This window comes from Podarcis tiliguerta (assembly GCF_965153285.1).
Source record: "Podarcis tiliguerta genome assembly, chromosome: 9".
NCBI classification, from domain to species: domain Eukaryota; kingdom Metazoa; phylum Chordata; class Lepidosauria; order Squamata; family Lacertidae; genus Podarcis; species Podarcis tiliguerta.
The window spans coordinates 34626785-34646224 of NC_139542.1; the positions used below are offsets into that span (position 1 = coordinate 34626785).

Sequence of the window (19440 nt, forward strand, 5' to 3'; positions counted from 1 at the left end):
AAGCGTGACTGCTAGTGTCAAGCGGGCGGGAAACACAGAGAACCCAAATGCTTCAGTTTCTTTTTTAAAGCTTCAACAGCATGATCGTGCTTATCACCTTGGCAATAGAATCCCACAAGGTAGAAGAAGAATGGCAAAAGGCTCCAGGAGTGGCAGAGTGAATCCAGTCCTGCAGATAGGCCCATTAAGACACACCAGTTGGAAGTTATCAAATCAGATCAACACAATTGTGGAATGCCATTCAAGGCTTTATAAATCAGCATGAAGAGATTACAGCTGATGCCCTCCTAAACAAATAATATTGAGGCTTCACCTGTTCCACATAGATTCTTACAGCTTTATGTTTTCTTGAGTTAGCTCATGCACAACAAACGGAAAGGAATTAATAATAATAAAAAGCCAGCATAGCACCCAAGAACAATGACTCAAGATCTGTTGCGTATTGTTTGGAGAACTGTTTAATGGAAAAGCTGAAGGCCAACGAAGTAGCTGCCTCTTAAGTGTCCAGGCTTTTGCTCTCCCTTAGTGGACTTTGCAGGTTACAGACCGCTACGTGGCCTTCCTTTCTCACAGTTACATTGAACTGTTTGGCTCTGGACCTAGGACAGGAACAAGCACTGCCAGCTGGGCCATCTGTCTCGTATTGCTTAGCTGCACCTTCAGGACTCAAACAATATTTCCAGGCAGCTCATGATGACAAAGGCTAGGAACTCCTGTGAGTGAGTTCTGATAGCATCTGCCATAATGCTCTCCTTCTCTATAAACAAAGTTCTGTTAGCACGTAACTTTATAGCAGCACATGTATCTGTGTGTGAACTCTAGTGCACAAACAAAACAATCACAATGGTGTGTTGGCTACAACTGGAGGTTTTAATGTGGAAGGAACAGAGGTAAGGTACTTTTACAAACCACTATTCCCAACCTAAATTACTTTACAGAGGTGTTGTAAGGCTGTCCTAGACACTGTGCTGAGCTTTATGGAACACAAAGAAAATAAGTAACTGGAAGATAAATGCATACTCACATACTATATATCTGCATGCCTCCATGTCTTTTAATTAAGATAAGGGTAAGGCAAAACAGCCCTTCCAATGATTTCACAGCCCTCTTTGTTGAGCACAAAAAGGAAATTCCACTTTTGGTTACTTGAAGGTTTTGCAAACAGTGGCTAATGCGTCTAGAAATGGGGTGGTAGAGGGAGAAGTACAGAACTATGGAACTACCTACATCAACTGAGCAGCTGCAATAGCAGATGCAGTTCATTTTGTCCCTCAGTATGCATTCAAGCACGGAATGCGCACACCATTGGCCACTCTACAGCTGGAGGGAGGCAGGGGCCATCTTGTCACCACCCCCCCAGAGTGGCACCTGGGACGCCCCCCACCTCCGCCCCCCACTTTGTACGCCCCTGCCTAGGAGTTGCAGTTCATGGCCAAAGTCCAATATGTTCTAGAGTGCAGTGACTGACCACTTAAAACTCTAAGCCCCCCCCCCCGAGCATTATGGAACAGGCAGATGCACAAGCTACAGACCTCAAATAAGCTGCCACTGTTAATGTTCCAGGCAAAAGCAGCCATTAAATAGCCTCCAATCTCAGGATGATTCAAATTATTTTCCTGCAGCCATATCTGATAGTCTATTTTTGCCTTATGCCATTTATCTAATGATAATGTGGAGAAAAGCAATTCTTATGTTAATGCATGATTCGGGGAGTCTGAATCCTCTTAACAAGATGCAGCAACCAAGCCAGACATGTCCCAAGGAATGTCTTTGCTTGGTCCTTTACACTTCACTTGAAATCAGGATACGGCACTGAGACTTGGCAAGATGTAGAAAGAATAAGCTTCCAGTGTGATTGCTGCATGGAAGAGCCCAGAAGCATTGTAGCTTGACGTTATTTATCCAACCTGACTTGCTATGAAAATGCAGCTGAATCAAGCAGTTGACATAAAGGACACTGTTATTTATAATAACCTGTGTAGAAGAAAGTTAGTAAGAAAATCATGCAAGACTTAAGGGGAGAATATAATGTCGTGTGAGCAAAAGCAGGGCCACCGAATGATAAAGCTTTAAAGGGTGACGTATGAAACCTGCCCCATGTAACAGATCCCTTCAGCAGCATGTAAGTGAATCATTAGAGATACCCATCTGAATGCACTAATCACTGAGGGTCAAGAAACAAAGACAGCTTAACCACAAATCTGAGATGAAGGAAAAGAAGTGAGAACCAGGAAGAAAATTTGAACCAAGAGCAAGAGGGCAATAAATGACCAAAATTAAAAGAAGATTGATGGCGTCACAAGAAACCGTAATGTGTTCTCGAGAATTATGGCGAACTATGTGCCAAATGGAACAATTTAAGGAACAGAGAGACATAACTGAAGTGCTACTGTCGTGCCTCGAAAGTCAAAATTTATGGGCAGCCCAAACATCAGGGAAAGATGCTCTGGCTATTATAAATCACTGCCTCTGGGCCAGCAAAGAATTGTGGATTTCAGTGAACTAAGACATGCTTAGGGTTACACCCTGAGCAAGAGCGAGCCAGTGCGATTCCACTGATGAAGCTTTACTGACTTTTTATGGTATCTTTATACTTGAGCTTTAGTATTGACACACAAAATACGTTTTGCATCACTTAGTAAAGACACATGCTTCTGTGATCTCAAAGAAAATGGGAGCCACAAGCACTCCACAGAAGGACTTAATAAACTTGTTGTATTCAAGGCAGGTTGAACAGAACAAACATAATCCAAAATAATGAATGAGTCCTAGTAAAATGTATTTTTTGTAGGATAGGCCACTGATACCTCTATGCACATAAAGAAGGTGTTGACATCTCAATACGTATGTAACAAAAGTCTGTAAACCAGGCTCAACCAGGTCTTGATGCAAGTTTCTATTAGCAACTTGGTCACTGAAAAAAATATTCACACCTGTTTGAGAACTTTGTGCTTTCTAACCCAAAAAGGCTGAACACTTGAGAGCTGAATATTTCACATATTTTGCAGAGGCAAACCCAGTTTAGACACTAACAGCACAATCCTGCGCATGCCTACTCAGTAGTAAATCCCACTGGGTAATGAAGCCTACTCTCAGGTAAATAGTATTGAAAGGCTTACCTGGCAGAAAGTCCCATTGAACAAAGTGTGGCTTACTCCTAAGTAGACATGCCCAGGATTGTCTACTATAATCAGGAAGATACAGACCATCAGGGCTCGCTGATCATACCCATATGATAAACTTTTTCACAAAATCATGTTTGATGTATTAATATTTTACATTTTTAAGTACACACTGTGATTAAAGCATCCCAGGTGGACATCTAAAAATGTAGTTCAAAGAGAATGGGGCAGAGTGCAGACACTATCTGTAGAGCAGGAGAGATGATGTCATCTGTACTTGTTGCTTGCAGGGTGAGGGGCTTTTAAGTTTATTGTGATTACCTGCTCAAATTCAAAAAGTGTGGAGACAGAGGAAGAAAAAGTCAAGCCGGAAACTCAGCATAGGACAATGCATGTCTGGTTATCTTATCTATACAAATCGGAGAGAACAAGCAGAGATTCCAGCTTAACAACAAGGCTTGGGGAAAATGAGAGTAGAGCTCTTTCAGTCTGGAGCCATTTTTGCAGATACAATTATAACATTTAACAGCACGTACAAAACGAGACATAGAAATAAAATAATCTCTAGAGGGAAACAAGAAAGTGAGGAAAACAAACAAATAAACAAATCCCACATTTGCTTTTCCAGACCCTACCAGCAGAGTTTTCAGAAACTCAGCTTGGGAAAAACTGCATCTGAGAAGTATGACACTTCCACAAAGCAGTTTACTCTGGACTCTCTGCAAAACTTCCATGAATGAATAGTACTGTTCATGCATGGAAGTTTTGCAGAGAGAGTCCACCTGCTGTCCTTTTCACAATGCCATCCCCTATTACTCTCTCATTTAATATGGAGTTACTGTTTTCACAGAAAGTCTGTTAAATAGAAAATAAGCCCAGGCACCCACCCATACAACCCACAGAGTCTGCGTACAAGCATAACCTTAAAGCACATTCGAATCACATCCCCCTACCCAAGAATTCTGGGCACTGTAGTTTTCTAAGGGTTGCTAGGAATTGTAACTCTGAGGGGAAAACTACAATGCCCAGAATTCCTTGAGGGTAAGAATGTGCTTCAAATAGGTGCAGTGTGTACACAGCTCCACCCCACACACTCATGCACAGACAGATGCATACACACAATTACACACACCAGAGAAAGAAAAGAATATGACATCACTGTAACTACTACCTTTGCAGTTCAGATTTGACTATCTTTACATGAAAGGTAGGTCCCAAATAAACACATTTAGGCCACCAGCTTTGCGGGGGGTGGGGCGGTTGGAAGGGAAGAATGTATTTATGGGGATGATGACTGTGGGGGCATCAGGCCCCTGCAGAGCTTGTTGGAGGCAGCTGGTCCCTGGTGGGGCCCCACAACCAGCTTAACCCTTCAAGGCCTGCGGCAAGTGTACCTGTCTGACCTCTCCACTCTGCACAAGCTGGGGGGTGGCTAGCTGTTTTAAGTGGGGTTTTTTAGAAGTAATAAAATAAAATGTTGGTACTCATATATTGATGAAAGTGCCATGAGTGAATTTACACAATGACTGCCATTGGCAGGAAAGAAAGAGGAAGGAAGGAAGGAAGGAAGGAAGGAAGGAAGGAAGGAAAGGAGTCCCTTCTGGTGAGTCCTGCTCGCCATCATGAGATACTCCCACACTTCAAAATTTACCCCGGCGCCAATGAAAGAAGTAATGTGAGCATTGCCCCCCCCCCCCAACGTCCTGTAGGAATCTAGTTCAACCGTGTCAGGCTATCACTTCAAAATAGTTTTCAGTATCATGTTTATCTTTTGAATTATGTAAGCATTCATTCTGCACTGTGCTTGTTTCTGGGCAATACCTCTCTCGACCTGCTCTGACTGTAATACTTCTATAGAGTATATAGGGTTTGGTACTGAATATTATTGATACTGGATGATATAGTTTGATTGTACTGTTTAATTAAAAAACTGATTCCCTTTCTAGAATGTGATTTCCCCCCCACCTCTTGTTCACAAAGGTAAGCTTTCAATAACTCACCTTTGAACTGAAGAATGAGGGCAGGCCACTTAGGAGTCGCTAGCACAATTAAAAGCAAAGATTGCTGATGGAAATGCATTGTGTTCTAAGTAAGATGCTGTTCAGCACAAGGCTCAAGGTCTTCCATTTACAGTAAGGTAAAGGTAAAGGTACCCCTGCCCGTACGGGCCAGTCATGTCCGACTCTAGGGTTGTGCGGCCATCTCACTTAAGAGGCCGGGGCTAGCGCTGTCCGGAGACACTTCCGGGTCACGTGGCCAGCATGACGAAGCTGCTCTGGCGAGCCAGCACCAGCGCAGCACACGGAAACGCCGTTTACCTTCCCGCTATAAAGTGGTACCTATTTATCTACTTGCACTTAGGGGTGCTTTCGAACTGCTAGGTGGGCAGGAGCTGGGACCGAAAGACGGGAGCTCACCCCGCCGCGGGGATTCGAACCACCGACCATGTGATCGGCAAGTCCTAGGCACTGAGGTTTTACCCACAGCGCCACCCGCGTCCCAGTCCATTTACAGTAGCAAGTGTTTATTTAGAAGGTGATATTTTATTTATTTATTTTATTTTATTATTTGCTTCACACTTCTGGAACTTAATATCTGGACAATTTCCCATCACTGTCATTCTCTAACCATTTGTTTATCCTTGATCCATCACATGGAGATTACAGAATTTAGGCCTTAGGTCCCTCTTGTGTATTAAAATGTGCGGTCTACAAATGCTGTTTTTTAAATAAAAATATATATTTATATTTGTTATTTATTTGATTTATATATTGCCTTTCATCTAAAGATCCCAGGGCAGCTTGCAAGAGATAAATTACTTTTTAAAGGATCTTAAATCCAGCACAAAAACTGGAATTCCAATGTTATTCACCAATCAAAATCTTTATCAAAACAATTATTTCACTGGCCATTCTCTGTTTCACTAAACCATTTTCTGTTTAACAAAACATATTTGGGTGATGGTCTGCCTCAATAATACGTTCCTTAGTTCTGTTTAAAAAAAAAAGTGGTATCAAGTGTTGTTGAATTATCATTTTTATTTATTTATGTTTTAGCTTGCAGTTTTTAAGTTCTGGATTTTGTACTATTTTTGATGTGTTTGTTTTGATTGTATAGGGATAAATCAGGAAGAAAAGAGGTAGATGCAAGGAAGGGGAGCAAATGACAGATGTGATTAAATGAAGTTCTGCACATGACAGAACCCTCACTTCAGCTGAGGGTCAAGAGGACTAAAGGTTTAAAATGTGTGTTTAGAATCACAGAGTTGGAAGGGACCCCAAGGGTCATCCAGTCCAACCCCCTGCAATGCAGGAATCTTTTGCCCAATGTGGGGCTTGAACCCACAACCCAGAGATTAAGAGACTCATGCTCTACTGACCGAGGTATCCCAAAAGGATAAGAAAGGAAGGAAGGAAGGAAGGAAGGAAGGAAGGAAGGAAGGTGGATCTATCATCATAAAATGTGTTCTGCAGTCGCATTCTATCCACAAGGAGCAGCAAGAGAGAATGGTTTGATTCACTGAAGGCTAAACTTTGCTAAACTTTTCCAGTCCAATTTAACTCTTACTCAAAACACGCATTTTTGAAAATGCTAACAAATAAATGGATGCCATGATATATACTTCTAGCAGATGCAAAGTTATGCATAACTTTTTATTTTATTTTTTGCATTCTGCACTGCAGACGGGAGTCGAAAACTGTAATGACTTCTATAGCAAAGTTACACCAACATAAAACTGGGAACAGCACGCGGGTCTTGAATATGTACATCCACAGATAGATTTATAGTTAAGCATTTATAAGTACCTTGCCAGTTGACAATTATATACAAACATGCCTTCATATGCATACATTTATAAAGAAGATTTATCTGTTTATATAGCCACCGAACTGGGGATGCAATCAGAGAACTGTAAATAGTCTTTGCCAAGCCGGAGATGATCAACACACACAGGAACTGTTAACTCCTCTGAATGTGATGATTGTGAACTTTAAGCCCCCTGGCATCCGAGATGCCTTTTGTCTGAATTACCAGCACAGCTCTGTCTTACCTAGCCATGCTGCAGTCTCAACCACACTTCAGGAGTTTTGTTTGGGTTAATAACATCTGGAGCATTGCTCTATCAGAACACCTCACATACCATCGGTGACTAATCAAAGCCTACAATCAGACCCATATAAATCTCAGAGAACAAGGTTCCTACTTCAACAAATTCTTCACCCTTTTGCATACAGTCCACTTACATATCCCTCTGGTTATGTAAACTTTGGAATACGTAAGCGACAAACCTGGAAGTGAAGTATATTTCCAGGATTTTGCCGCATGCACAGAAGCGGTCTCTCCGGTTGCGAAAATGTCGGGATCCGGCCAGACCTCCAGAACGGATCCTGTCCACAACCGGAGGTACCACTGTATTTTGTGTTACAATAGATTGAAAAGCTACAAAACTAAGGCAAAGGGTTTAACAAAGGGGCTTGGTGCAAGCAAACCTTGGAGCATTTGTGCTAGCATAAGAGGTCCAGTTCTCTTATGTTTTCTTATTGCAAGGGAGCCTGTGCAGGAGAGATCCAATTGAACGCTGAAATTTTAATAAAGGAAAGGAAAGCAACACCCCCTCTTGTTAAACAGCATCAAGTGACACAACCTGGTTCCCTTTGCATAACTTAGAGCACAATATTTAGCTCTGGAAAATTCAATCACTGGAATGACTGGTGACACTTAGAGGACCTAAAAAATAACCAGGGGACCTTGGGGAAAAGATCAGAAATGTTTGCAAAATGCAAACAGAAACACCATCTCTGTTTTCTCTCCCTGGTTTGAGCCAAGGAAAGGGAGAAAACACAGATATGAAGATCTTGGGCTAGGCTGGGAATGCGAGGTAGACCTTGAGAAGCTGGAAGGGAGCCATGTGACTCCTGCAGCAAAATACTGCTGTGAAAGTGATAGGAAAGTGTGGGTTCCCCCACAACAGGAGTGCTTATCTTGAGTCTGCACAATAGCACAGTTGTCAAAACGGTGCAGATGTTGCAGAGAAACACTGTGCATCAAGGCTTTTTCAAAGACTTTCCAATATAGCTTCCAGTTAAAAACCATCGCAGTATGGCACTGCAAAAGCATTATGGACAAGAGGCATATGTCTCTCCCCCTCCAACATCCCCTGTACTGTTTTGTCTGAGGGCAAAAAGCACACAAGCAAGGCCCCTCTGCAGTCATAAGCACAGGACTTGGCTTACACTGGCTGGATACCTGCACAATTGAGAGCGAGAGACTCGTGCGCCTCTTCCACAACACTGTCTATCTATGTAAGATTTATTACATGTCCTTCACTACAAGGTTCCAGGGCAGGTTATACCAATATAATAAGATACATGCAGGTCCCATTTTCAAAATGCTTGTTGTGCGAAAATTCACTTATCTTAACACTAGTACCCAAACCTCAATATACACACTGCAGATTCTGAACAACTTGCATTTGCCCACTTCCTTACTTCTTTATGGTTTGCTGGTTGGTGGTGGCCATTGGGGGGCAGAAACCATGCAGGGAGAGAGATCAGACAAATCAGGTTGTTGTTTTTTTTGCTGGTTGGCTGCAGCCAGTTCAGGAAGAAAGTATGGAGGAAGTGGAAGGAGATTGGACAAATCACAGGACAAATCACAGATTAGAAACATTCTCATAGGAAATAATTGAAATTGTCAGCTTCTTATGCGATCACTTGCCTAATGAACGAATTCTAGGGAATGCATCATGTTCAAAAAGCGGAGCAATTATAAAAACAAGTAAAATTGTTCCAAACGAAACAGAACAGTACAGAGTGAAACAAAAGAAGTTGGGCCCCACAAAATACCTTAGCTGTTAAGTCATGGTAAAGAGTTGCATCTTCAGCGTGCAGTGGAAGCTATACAACCAAGATACTAGATACACCTGTGTTGGAAGGAAGTTCCACAACTTAGGGGCCACCACAGAGAAAGCCCTTTTCTGGGCCACCATACCCTGCACAGCCAAGGATAGTGGAATTACCAAGAGGCTCACTCTGCCCACATGAGAGGGTTGGAGTGTCACCTCAACTAAGCACATGAACAAGTTAGGTGGTGGAGTCGCTTATGCAAGTCACCCTTCACACATGACATAATGGGAACAACAGAGGGCTGTTGTTTGGAGGACAAAGACTGTAAATCTATACAGCAGCATGTACAAAGTGCTAAATAACAATGCTACAGGTTTATGTGGCACAACAGTAATCAAGTCATTAAAGACAATTGTATATTGGCCTGTCATCCAGAGTAAAAAGCTTTTGGCATGTAGTTCTTGAATTCTCCCCCCCCCCCTTGTGTCCTCTCATTGGAGAAATGTCACTCTCAGATCTCGGTTACAAGAATGCATCTGTTTCCTTTAAAAGAAGGAAATGGAAAGAAACAAGAAAAAACAAAAACAGAATAGATCTCAATTCCCCAAATAGCTAGAAAGCCCACAATTGCACCTGCAATTCCATTAAAAAATTTAACTGTAAAAATCGCACTGTTTCCCCCCCTTAAAAACCCCGGCTATAGTATTTAAAAACAACTACAGCAAAGCAGCTCTCATGTGCCAATCCCTTGCATTCAAAATGTCTTCTCTAAGTGATTATGTGCAGCAAAGCCATCCATATTTCTGCTAGAACAAAAAAAAAATCTGCATGACCTGCCAGTTAGGCCAATTGGTGACAAGGTGTCTGGTTTTTAAATCCAAAGCTATTTTGACACTGTCAGAGCTTCCAAGACAACAGAGAAAGTCCCACAGTTCAGTGAGTTAACCTGATCAAAGGCACACACCCCACCAAGCACTGCTAAAGTCAGCGCAACCTCTTTTCATTTCAGTAGGGCCCATGTCAGTACTCTGCACAGCCCAAATTGGAAGGTATGGGTGTTGCACAACTATGATACTTCATGGAGTGTACCCTCCAGGCGCTATTTCAAGCACAAGCCAAATTAGATGTTTTAGTTAGCACAGAAGTCATGATTGTGCAGAAAGATTACCCTGCTTTGGCATGCCCTGCTTGGCCGGCAAAGTATTTTTCACCAAGAGCAAGCTAACACGTGGGCAACTTAATGCTAACCAGGGCTTCAGCTATTGCAATACAAGCCTCTGCTCTGAAACATACTAGAGAAGCATGCTATGGAAGGCAAAGGAGACAACTCTGCATACGTACATGCCTGTGTGTGCGTTCGCCCACCCACTTGCCTTCTTGAGACCCTTAAACTCACTTCTACAGCTTGCTCCCACTTAATCCCATCTTCACCCGACAAAGCCTCTAATACAGTGCTCTTATGCCACCATAGGACCATTTCTCCAATGAAGCAGCACCAACGGCAGCTTCCTTTAAATAGGTAGGGAAGAGATGAAATGAGGCAGCTACCATCCAGCACTGTAATAATAGAACTAAGTGCATTCTTTTCCCCAGGAAGTCTGCACTCAAGCCTACACTCTGTTACCAATGCAGGGCCAAAATGAAGACCTAGCTCTTAGGGACAGTGCTGACAGCACTTGCTACCTAAAATATCTAGGCTAGTCCAAGGGGAAATTACACATTTAAAGTGGTACAACATCTTTAGTTCGCATTTTTATATGCTAACTTTTCAGTGCATGGCAGACTCTACCCTGGGATTAGAGTAACCTAACCAAGTTGGCAGATCCCACTCTAAGCCCTGTTCATGTAACAATAAATATGTCAGAACCAGTTAAGAACTTGAGCTAAGGCAATGTAAGCCATTTTCCATATTTCCTAATGTCTGGGTCTTTCTTGGTTCATTTTCAGCATCTTCTCAAGAGGGAGGGATATATAGAATAATGGGAAGCGAGACACAGGACAAGACGACGGAAATACCACCTAAAGATTTCCAGGGAGATGTATACCAAAGCTTAGGAGCTGCTCCAAAATCTTATCCTGAGACAGATGGCTTGGAGTGTCATAGAAAGGGTTTCATTCTTCTATGGTCATGTAAATAGCATGCTATTAAGCAAGGCAGTGACTACCAGCAAAACGTAGCAGGACATCTCTACAAAGCATGAGAGAGAATCAACAGTTGTGGAGAAGCAAATGAGAAGCTTTGTTACAATTAAGGTCCTTGCTGCTCACAGCCATGATGGTTTAGATGCCAGCGCCAGCCCTGCCATTAGGCAGAGTGAGGCAGCTGCCTCAGACAGGAAATTCTGGCAGTAGGGAGTAGGTGTGAGGTGTTCAGAGGACAGAGCCGTGTGTGCCACATGGCCTGCCCTAAGCCATTTAAATGAGCCTTCTGCCATTCAGTGTGATGGAGGACGCTGCCCTATTGCCAGCATTGAGGTAAAATTCAGTTGCTATTTTGCTTCTCTCCTTTATAAAGCAATTGGGAGGGGGAGTCAACTTGTATTTAATAAAACGTCTGATAAAAACCAACCCATTTTCAATAATGCAGTTCCAACTGTGGAAGTGACACCAAAAGTCAGAATGTGGGTGGGCAGGGACAGGCAGGGAACCAGTGCAAAATGGAGTAACTTGTTAATAAGCACAATAGAGTCATATTTCCACCTTCAAAAGTGTTGTGTTGATGGAACCTTGCCCATCATCTGACGATTAGGATATATTGGTATGCAACCTTATGTCAGACTACTGGTCCAGCTAAGCCCAAGTACTATGTACACCAGGGATTCCCAGTCTGCTGCCATTCAGTTATTGCTAGACTGTAATTCCCATTACAGTGGGACACGGGTGGCACTGTGGGTAAAACCTCAGCGCCTAGGACTTGCAGATCGCATGGTCGGCGGTTCGAATCCCCGTGGCGGGATGCCCTCCCGTTGCTCGGTCCCAGCGCCTGCCAACCTAGCAGTTCAAAAGCACCCTCGGGTGCAAGTAGATAAATAGGGACCGCTTACCAGCGGGAAGGTAAACGGCATTCCGTGTGCTGCGCTGGCTCGCCAGATGCAGCTTGTCACGCTGGCCACGTGACCCGGAAGTGTCTGCGGACAGCGCTGGCTCCCGGCCTATAGAGTGAGATGAGCGCACAACCCTAGAGTCTGGCAAGACTGGCCTGTACGGGCAGGGGTACCTTTACCATTACCTTTAATTCCCATTACCTGATCACAGGCCAGTAGTAGGCACCACATAGGCTGCCCTTAGACTACAACTTTGCTGACAGGAGTGGTAATCCAAAAGGGCACCAAGTTGGAGAAGGACTACTTTGGTATATCAGCATCTCTCCAGGGTTCCAGGAAAGGGGCCCTTCTATGCCCATGATCCAGAATCCTTTACTTGCAGGTGCCAGAAAAAGAACCTGGCATTTATTTGCATGCAATCTTTGACAAACCTTCTCTATTGTTCAAAGCTGTGAATATTATGCATCCATAATTTACAATGACGTTTAACAGCACACACAGATCATTACATTTTTGTTGCGAAATAAGGACTTTTCAATATGATTTTTTATTTGTCTCAGTCTTTCCTTGCATGCAATGCAGGAAGCAATATATGCATATTTTCAAAATGTTATTTAACTGTAAACAGAAAGCAAAGCACTTAAGCTTCACATTTAAAAAGAAAAGCCTGATGTTTAAAAGTGGACTGTCATCAGGGCACTTAACACTGACCTTCCTGTGTCCACACCTACTGCACTCACTGTTTTCAAGAGATCACTTATCCAAGCTACTGTTCACTGCAGCAATCTGGACTTTTGGGAGAATATTCAAACATCAACCTAATGCAATCCTCCTGAGGGGTGTGTGTGTGAAATAAAACTTTGTATCTACAAATAAACTACTCATTTTCACTTTTTTTAATCTAAAGAGTATTTATTTTATTCTTCATTGCCTCCAAGAAATAACACTGGGGGGAAACTTAGAGAGGGGTACATACAGCGACTGTGGTAAAGCAGAAGTGAATATTGTGAATGAGGGACAAAAGTAGAACTGTCTAAGTCGGCAGTTCGCAACCTGTGGGTCCCCAGATGTTGTTGGACTACAACTCCCATCATCCCTGAGCTCTGGCCTTGCTAGCTAGGGGTGATGGGAGTTGTAGTCCAACAACATCTGGGGACCCACAGGTTGAGAAAGGCTGGTCTAAGCAAAGACAATTAAACTAAAATACCAGCAGAAGGCATATCCTTACTTCTTTGAGTTTTAAACTGAGAAAGCCCCTTGTAATTCTTGTCTCAAAAACAGACTAACAAGAATGAACAGGAAGACTACAATACAACAACTTTCACTACAGAACACTGTACACACCTGTTGCCAAAACCCTTCCCTCAAAACCCCCTTAAACTATGGTGTCTTATTTGCTTGCTTGCTTGCTGAGCTTGCCTATGGAGAGGGACATAAGATATTTTCCTTTATCCAGTCTTTATTGTATGTCTGGTATGTCTGAGTATCAGCACAATAAACAAGGCAGCTGAGGTGAGCCAAGTCATCAATGAAATCAAATTACTGGCTAATAACATATGTAATAATTGAAGGCTTGTTAGGATTCATTCTCTTCAGATGCTCTTCATACATTTTACAGGCACCTTCCATGCATTCATTCACAGACTCATAATCAGCCTAAGTCCTGCCTTCTGGTCATTTGGTAGATGAACAAGCAAAATTGTGTGAGACACAGCGAGTCATTCCGTTTGGCTCAGGAATGAAGCACAAAACTCAACGACTTTTCTACCACAATGCACCGCGACCATCGGAAAGCACTACTATAAACGACTCATTTTAAAGCAATGCTAGTTGAAACTGAAGTATGTTGATTCTCTGACCTCACTGAACAAGTTTGTTATGAGGTTTAAAGCACCACAGAAGAACCTGTAATCACACAGCATTCTTGTCCTCACTCAGGGTTTCTCCTGCTACAAGCACCTAGGGTAGGAACAACCTGAAGTCAAACAAGAGGATGATGGGCAAAACCAAACACCTGATGAAGTACTTTCATCAGGCCCTCTGACTGGACCACTTGAGCATCCTTATGTATATCAACTTGACAATCACTTCCTAATTCTTCTGATTAAGAGGGCTTTTAAAAAAAAATCATCACTCATATAGCATTTTTAATGTGCTACGGGCTTTAGCATCCTTGTTTCATTCATCCCACAACCACAGTGGGAGAAGAATGATGCTCATTAAGCAAGGGAACCAGCTATAGAGGGCAGAATGTGCTTCAGCCCTCTCAATATTTTGAGGCAGGGTGTTGAGACCCCACCCAGTATTGAGGGAACTCCCATCCCCTGCTGCCCCTGGGCAAACACCAGCACGCTAGGCAGAAGGCTTGGAGAGCAATTTTCACCCTCCGCACCCCATGCCACGATCGCCTGAGTGTCTCGGAAGGTGTCCGTGCATCCTGGCAGGCGTGGCCCGATAGGGAGTGGAATGCTGCATGTGTGATGCCATGCACGCACAATAGCCCCCCAGTGTTGGGCCCAACTCTGTGTGCCTGCCAGTAAGTCAATGTCAGAGGTGCAATTTGGATTCAGCTTTCCCAGGTGTGTGTCCATCTGTCCACTTGTGGTTTCAAGGCAGCAGCAACAGCAACAATCTGTAGGGCAATGTATCTTCCCCACAATGCCTTCCACCCTATAAATCCAGTTGCTCTTCAGGACTAAACATAGATGATGGCGACATCAGCAAAACAAGATGGCACCTTAACCTGTTGCTCTTTAACATTTGGAAATAAGGCACATTGTTGATGTCTAAACACAACACAGCACTCGAATTTCTACTGCCCCAGATAATTTGCAATGCTTAAGACACTTTCCAGCTTCCTCACTTATTTCAGTGGAGAAGTTGCACAGCTCTAGGAACGCAAAGCTGCAACACAGAAGCTCCACAGAAGTGGAGCTCTGTTTCACTGCAAATGTGTTTATAACTGTAGTTTAACTCAAATATATGCCAGTAAGACTCTAGATGTGCAATGTATCTATGAATTACCTATTTCATTCCCTGCAGTTAATGCAATTGTTTTTTGTTGTCCTACCTTTGCCACGTAATTGGTAAGGAATAATAGTATTACAGGTCACCCCAATGTCTGCCAAGTGGGAACAAGATTCCAGGGTCTTTGCACTCCACCAGGGTTTGTGTTCCTTTGGAATGAGGCATGGCAGAGACTGCAGTGTTTTTAATATGGTTTGTTTACACATATTTACACCTGAGTTTAGGTGGAGGGAGTGTAGACCACAGGGCCATAGTATGGGGGGCTGTAACCCTGAGCGTGAACCAGTGTAGGCAGACAGGGGGCTCAGCCTAGTCCCACATGGCTCTGGTGGGGTCGTTCTAGTGTCATTGGCTAGGCTGGCACACCCCCCCACCCGCCTAGCGCATGCCTGCCCCAGGCACCAGCACCCAATGCTATGCAACTGGTAGAACATTATATCCCAATAGTGTCTTTTGTGGCTCTCCTCATAGCTTCAGCCTGCTTGAGTCCAGTCTCTCAGTGCTGCCTCTCCCAACCAGCCCCACATGATGTCCTGCCCCTCCCTTCTTCTCAAAAACCCTTGCTCCAAAAGCAACTCAATCCTGGTGTAAAAGGGCATCATTTTTCCTGTGGTGACATCATGCCCCTCTGTAACCCTGGCAACTTTCCCCTCCCAACTCTGCTATTGTCTTTTGCTAACTAACACACAGCTAGGGGAGGAACTCCACCCTGCTCCTTGTCTGACATTGAATGTGCCACCTTTTCTCAGGGTAATGACTGCCATCACCCGTCTTTGTTCTTTCATGGCACCTGTCAGCTGATCTCCTGAACAGGAGAACAGGCTCAGCCTGTATTCTTACACTGCACATGCCATGTTCCCTTAATACTCCAAATATTAATTTCAGCCTATCATTTGCTAAATCAAGAATTTTGGGGCATCTGGGCCCTCTCTTACACATTCATAACAATAATTTCATCTTCCTGGGGGCTCATATCAAAGTAACTCCAGTAGCAGACACTTGGGTCAATATAAAAAGTCTTTATTTTCATACACAACCTTTTCAGGATTCCTTGACTCTATCCACCTGATAGTGACAGAGTACACATGACTCTGTATTTTATTTATTTAGGCAGAAATTGCATTTTCATTTCCCTTCCTTTCAATCTTTTAATTAAATCTTTCAGGAAACAAAAACAAAAAGTTGTGGATGTCTGCATTTCCACCCTCGAACGAGCATCTTAGGTTCCAGGACACAGAGTGCATTGCACATTCTGATCAGGCCATTTCCATTGTACTTAGGAGTGGGGAGTTTAAAATTCATGAATGTTGCAAGGGCACGGACAGTGCGTCCACATTGTACAGCCTTTAACATGTGCGGAACTCTGTGATCATAGCAGCATGTGAGGTGGCAGTTTAATGATCTGCAGCTATAGCATTTATTCAAAGCTTTATGGGGGAGGCATAATTATGTAATAAAAATCCTGTTTCCCTAGTATTCTCCCCCTTCCAAATGAATAATATATTCTGCTGCAGTGGGACTTTTTAGGATTGCCACTGGCTAACCCCCTTTGCATTATGCTTGCTGTCAACTTGCTTCAGCAGGAGAAAGCCACAGATCACACCTCCTGTGCAAGCAGCTGTTTAACCTGTGTGTGTGTGTTCACCTTTAACATTGAGTTTATTTTTGATATACAAGTTTTCTGATATACCAGATTTGCACAAAAGACGCCCACACAGGCCCACACACGTGTGTGATTCCAGTCCAAGAAACCTGAGGTCAGTAACATTTAAGCATGGTGACTGTTTTGAAGATATTGCAGCAGGTAAATAAAGGAGCAAGCCCCCTACCATCAAAATAAATAAATACTTATTATAATACACATCATGCACAACCTCAATTAAAGTACACATGTACTTAGCTTTAACGCCATAGATCCAGCTAGTACAAGACTGAAGGAGGGAGTTAAATGGTCTGCCCAGGGCTGTTCAGTGTTTAGCACAGCAATTATGTTAACTTGGGAAAATTTTGTGAAATCAGGATCTTTATGGGAAGGATGTGCAGGGGAAAATAAAATGCCGAGAGAAGGTAATGCAACAGACAGCGGACAAAAATGGGGGAAACATTTCATGCTAAGAAATAGAAAATTAGAAAGCTGATGCTTGTGAATGGCCCCCCACCCCCACCCTGCGCCACTCCGGCCGCATGCTTTAAGGTTGCATGGAGCCAAAGGAATGTATCTCTAGGAAGACAAGGAGGAAAACTGGATAGAACAAGTTTTGGGCAGTGTTGCAGCTTGTGGAGGGTGGGGAGCAGCAGTTTCAGTTACAAATTCAAGCAGCAGCAGCAGCAGCAAACCCATTGCTTTTACTCTGTGTGGCAAAAAGGCTCAGTGTGGAGGAGTTAAGTAGAGGCTGAGGGCTACTGAGGAAACCACAACAGCAAGCAATATTTTTAGTTTCTCAGCAGATGCATTGAAGGATTGTACATTCATGTTTACACGGAACAGGATAACTTGCCAAACTTTTGGCATGGCCAAAAGAGGCTGACATGGAAGGCAGATCAAGCTAAAACCTGAAGCGCACATTAATTGCAGTAACTGCTGAAACTGCAGCTGGTGGAATTTCTACATTCCTTGTAGGCTCTTAAGCAACTGTATGACTATAAGCCTCCTGGAATTAACTCACATGGTGCATTAAAATAAATCCCCAATGGATTTTTGGAAAGGATGGAAAACACTACCTCCTATGATCTCATCTGTCTACAAACCCAACACTCCATCTCGAGCACAACAGCACTGAGATTGAGGCGACAGCATCTGTAGAATGACAGCGACCCATTTCCAATGTCATGTTCTAATCCATTTGGAACATCTTGCAGGCTCAACGGATCTCATCCTGTGTTTCTAGTTCCATGAAACCAAGTTTGCTGTGATGTCAGAACTGGGCTAACTATAGTTAGCACTAACCTCTAAATCATAATTTAAAGCAGGGCTACAAAGCATGCTTTGAATCAGGAATAGTGCCTGATTCCTGATGGTACAGCATGTAGAACTGGACGGGGGGGGGGGCTGTATATAAGAGGGAAGGTATTAGCCAACTGTTTGCTTCCAACAGAGCATGGGTATGCAAACGTGGGTGGCGCTGTGGGTTAAACCACAGAGCCTAGGACTGGCGATCAGAAGGTCGGTGGTTCGAATCCCCACGACGGGGTGAGCTCCCGTTGCTCAGTCCCTGCTCCTGCCAACCTAGCAGTTCGAAAGCATGTCAAAGTGCAAGTAGATCAATAGGTGCCGCTCCGGCGGGAAGGTAAACAGCGTTTCCATACACTGCTCTGGTTCACGAGAAGTGGCTTAGTCATGCTGGCCACATGACCCGGAAGCTGTACCCCGGCTCCCTCGGCCAATAAAGCGAGATGAGCGCCGCAACCCCAGAGTCGGCCATGACTGGACCAAATGATCAGGGGTCCCTTTACCTTATGCAAACTAAGGCCCGTGAATCGCCTTCTAAATCTGGCCCCTGGACAGTCCGGGAATCATCATGTTTTACATGAGTAGAATGTGTCCTTTTATTTAAAATGTATCTCTGGGTTATTTGTGGGGCATAGGAATTCGTTCATCCCCCCCCCCCAAATATAGTCCAGCCCCCCCACAAGGTCTGAGGGACAGTGGACCAGCCCCCTGCTGAAAAGGTTTGCTGACCCCTGCAACAGAGCCTCTGAACTGAGTCTACAGCCAGGGCAGGGCTGATAATCTCCTCTATGTCCAGAAGAGGTAGGGCCTGAACATAAACTTGACAGAAACAGAGAAAACAAAAGCGAAAGCAAAGTTTTGCAAAGGGGAATATTTATGTAAAGCAACATAGTTTGTTCTCATGGCTTCTGTGAATCAAGTTACCCCATCATACTGTTAGTTAAGACAGTAATTTAACATCTAGAGTCATTTTCATTATAGTTCTCTGAGCTGCTAAGAACTGGACTGGACAATTTATCCAAACATATAATTTGGATACCAGTATACACCAAGCAAAAGAGGGAGAGAGATAGAGAGAAGCAGTTGCCTTCTTTCCCTTCAACTATTTGACACTGTGTGTCAAAGCTATGGTTGCATCACTTCAGCTGTCCTGTGTATATTCCTTACTAATGGGTTTAACAGCTAAGAAACTAGTCCTTCTGCAAATATAAATGCAAGGCTATGCCTTAAAGCCTATCACTTTTATGTCGATCAGTATCTAACTTTTTATAAGTGACTTGGCAACTGTCTATTATGAGCAGTCGCTAAACATGCTTTTCAGCATGTAAGGTGCTTTCTGACATATACTAAAGCATCCTCATCACTCATCTACTTGACTCAAGGTGGGTGTTTCTGGGTGTGTAAACATGCCAGCCTTCCCAAACCTGGTGCTCTCCAGGAAGTTTTGGACT

At 43.5% G+C, this 19440-nt stretch overlaps 1 protein-coding gene and 1 pseudogene across 4 annotated transcripts in view; both read right to left on the bottom strand.

Annotated features, from left to right (window-relative positions):
* Nucleotides 1-19440, bottom strand: part of MAML3 (mastermind like transcriptional coactivator 3) — a 271009-nt gene that overhangs the window by 204495 nt on the left and 47074 nt on the right. The window lies entirely within an intron of this gene.
* LOC310657469 (enhancer of rudimentary homolog) lies at nt 12952-13727 on the bottom strand (annotated as a pseudogene). Its single transcript has one exon. The product of its transcript is annotated as an enhancer of rudimentary homolog (transcript).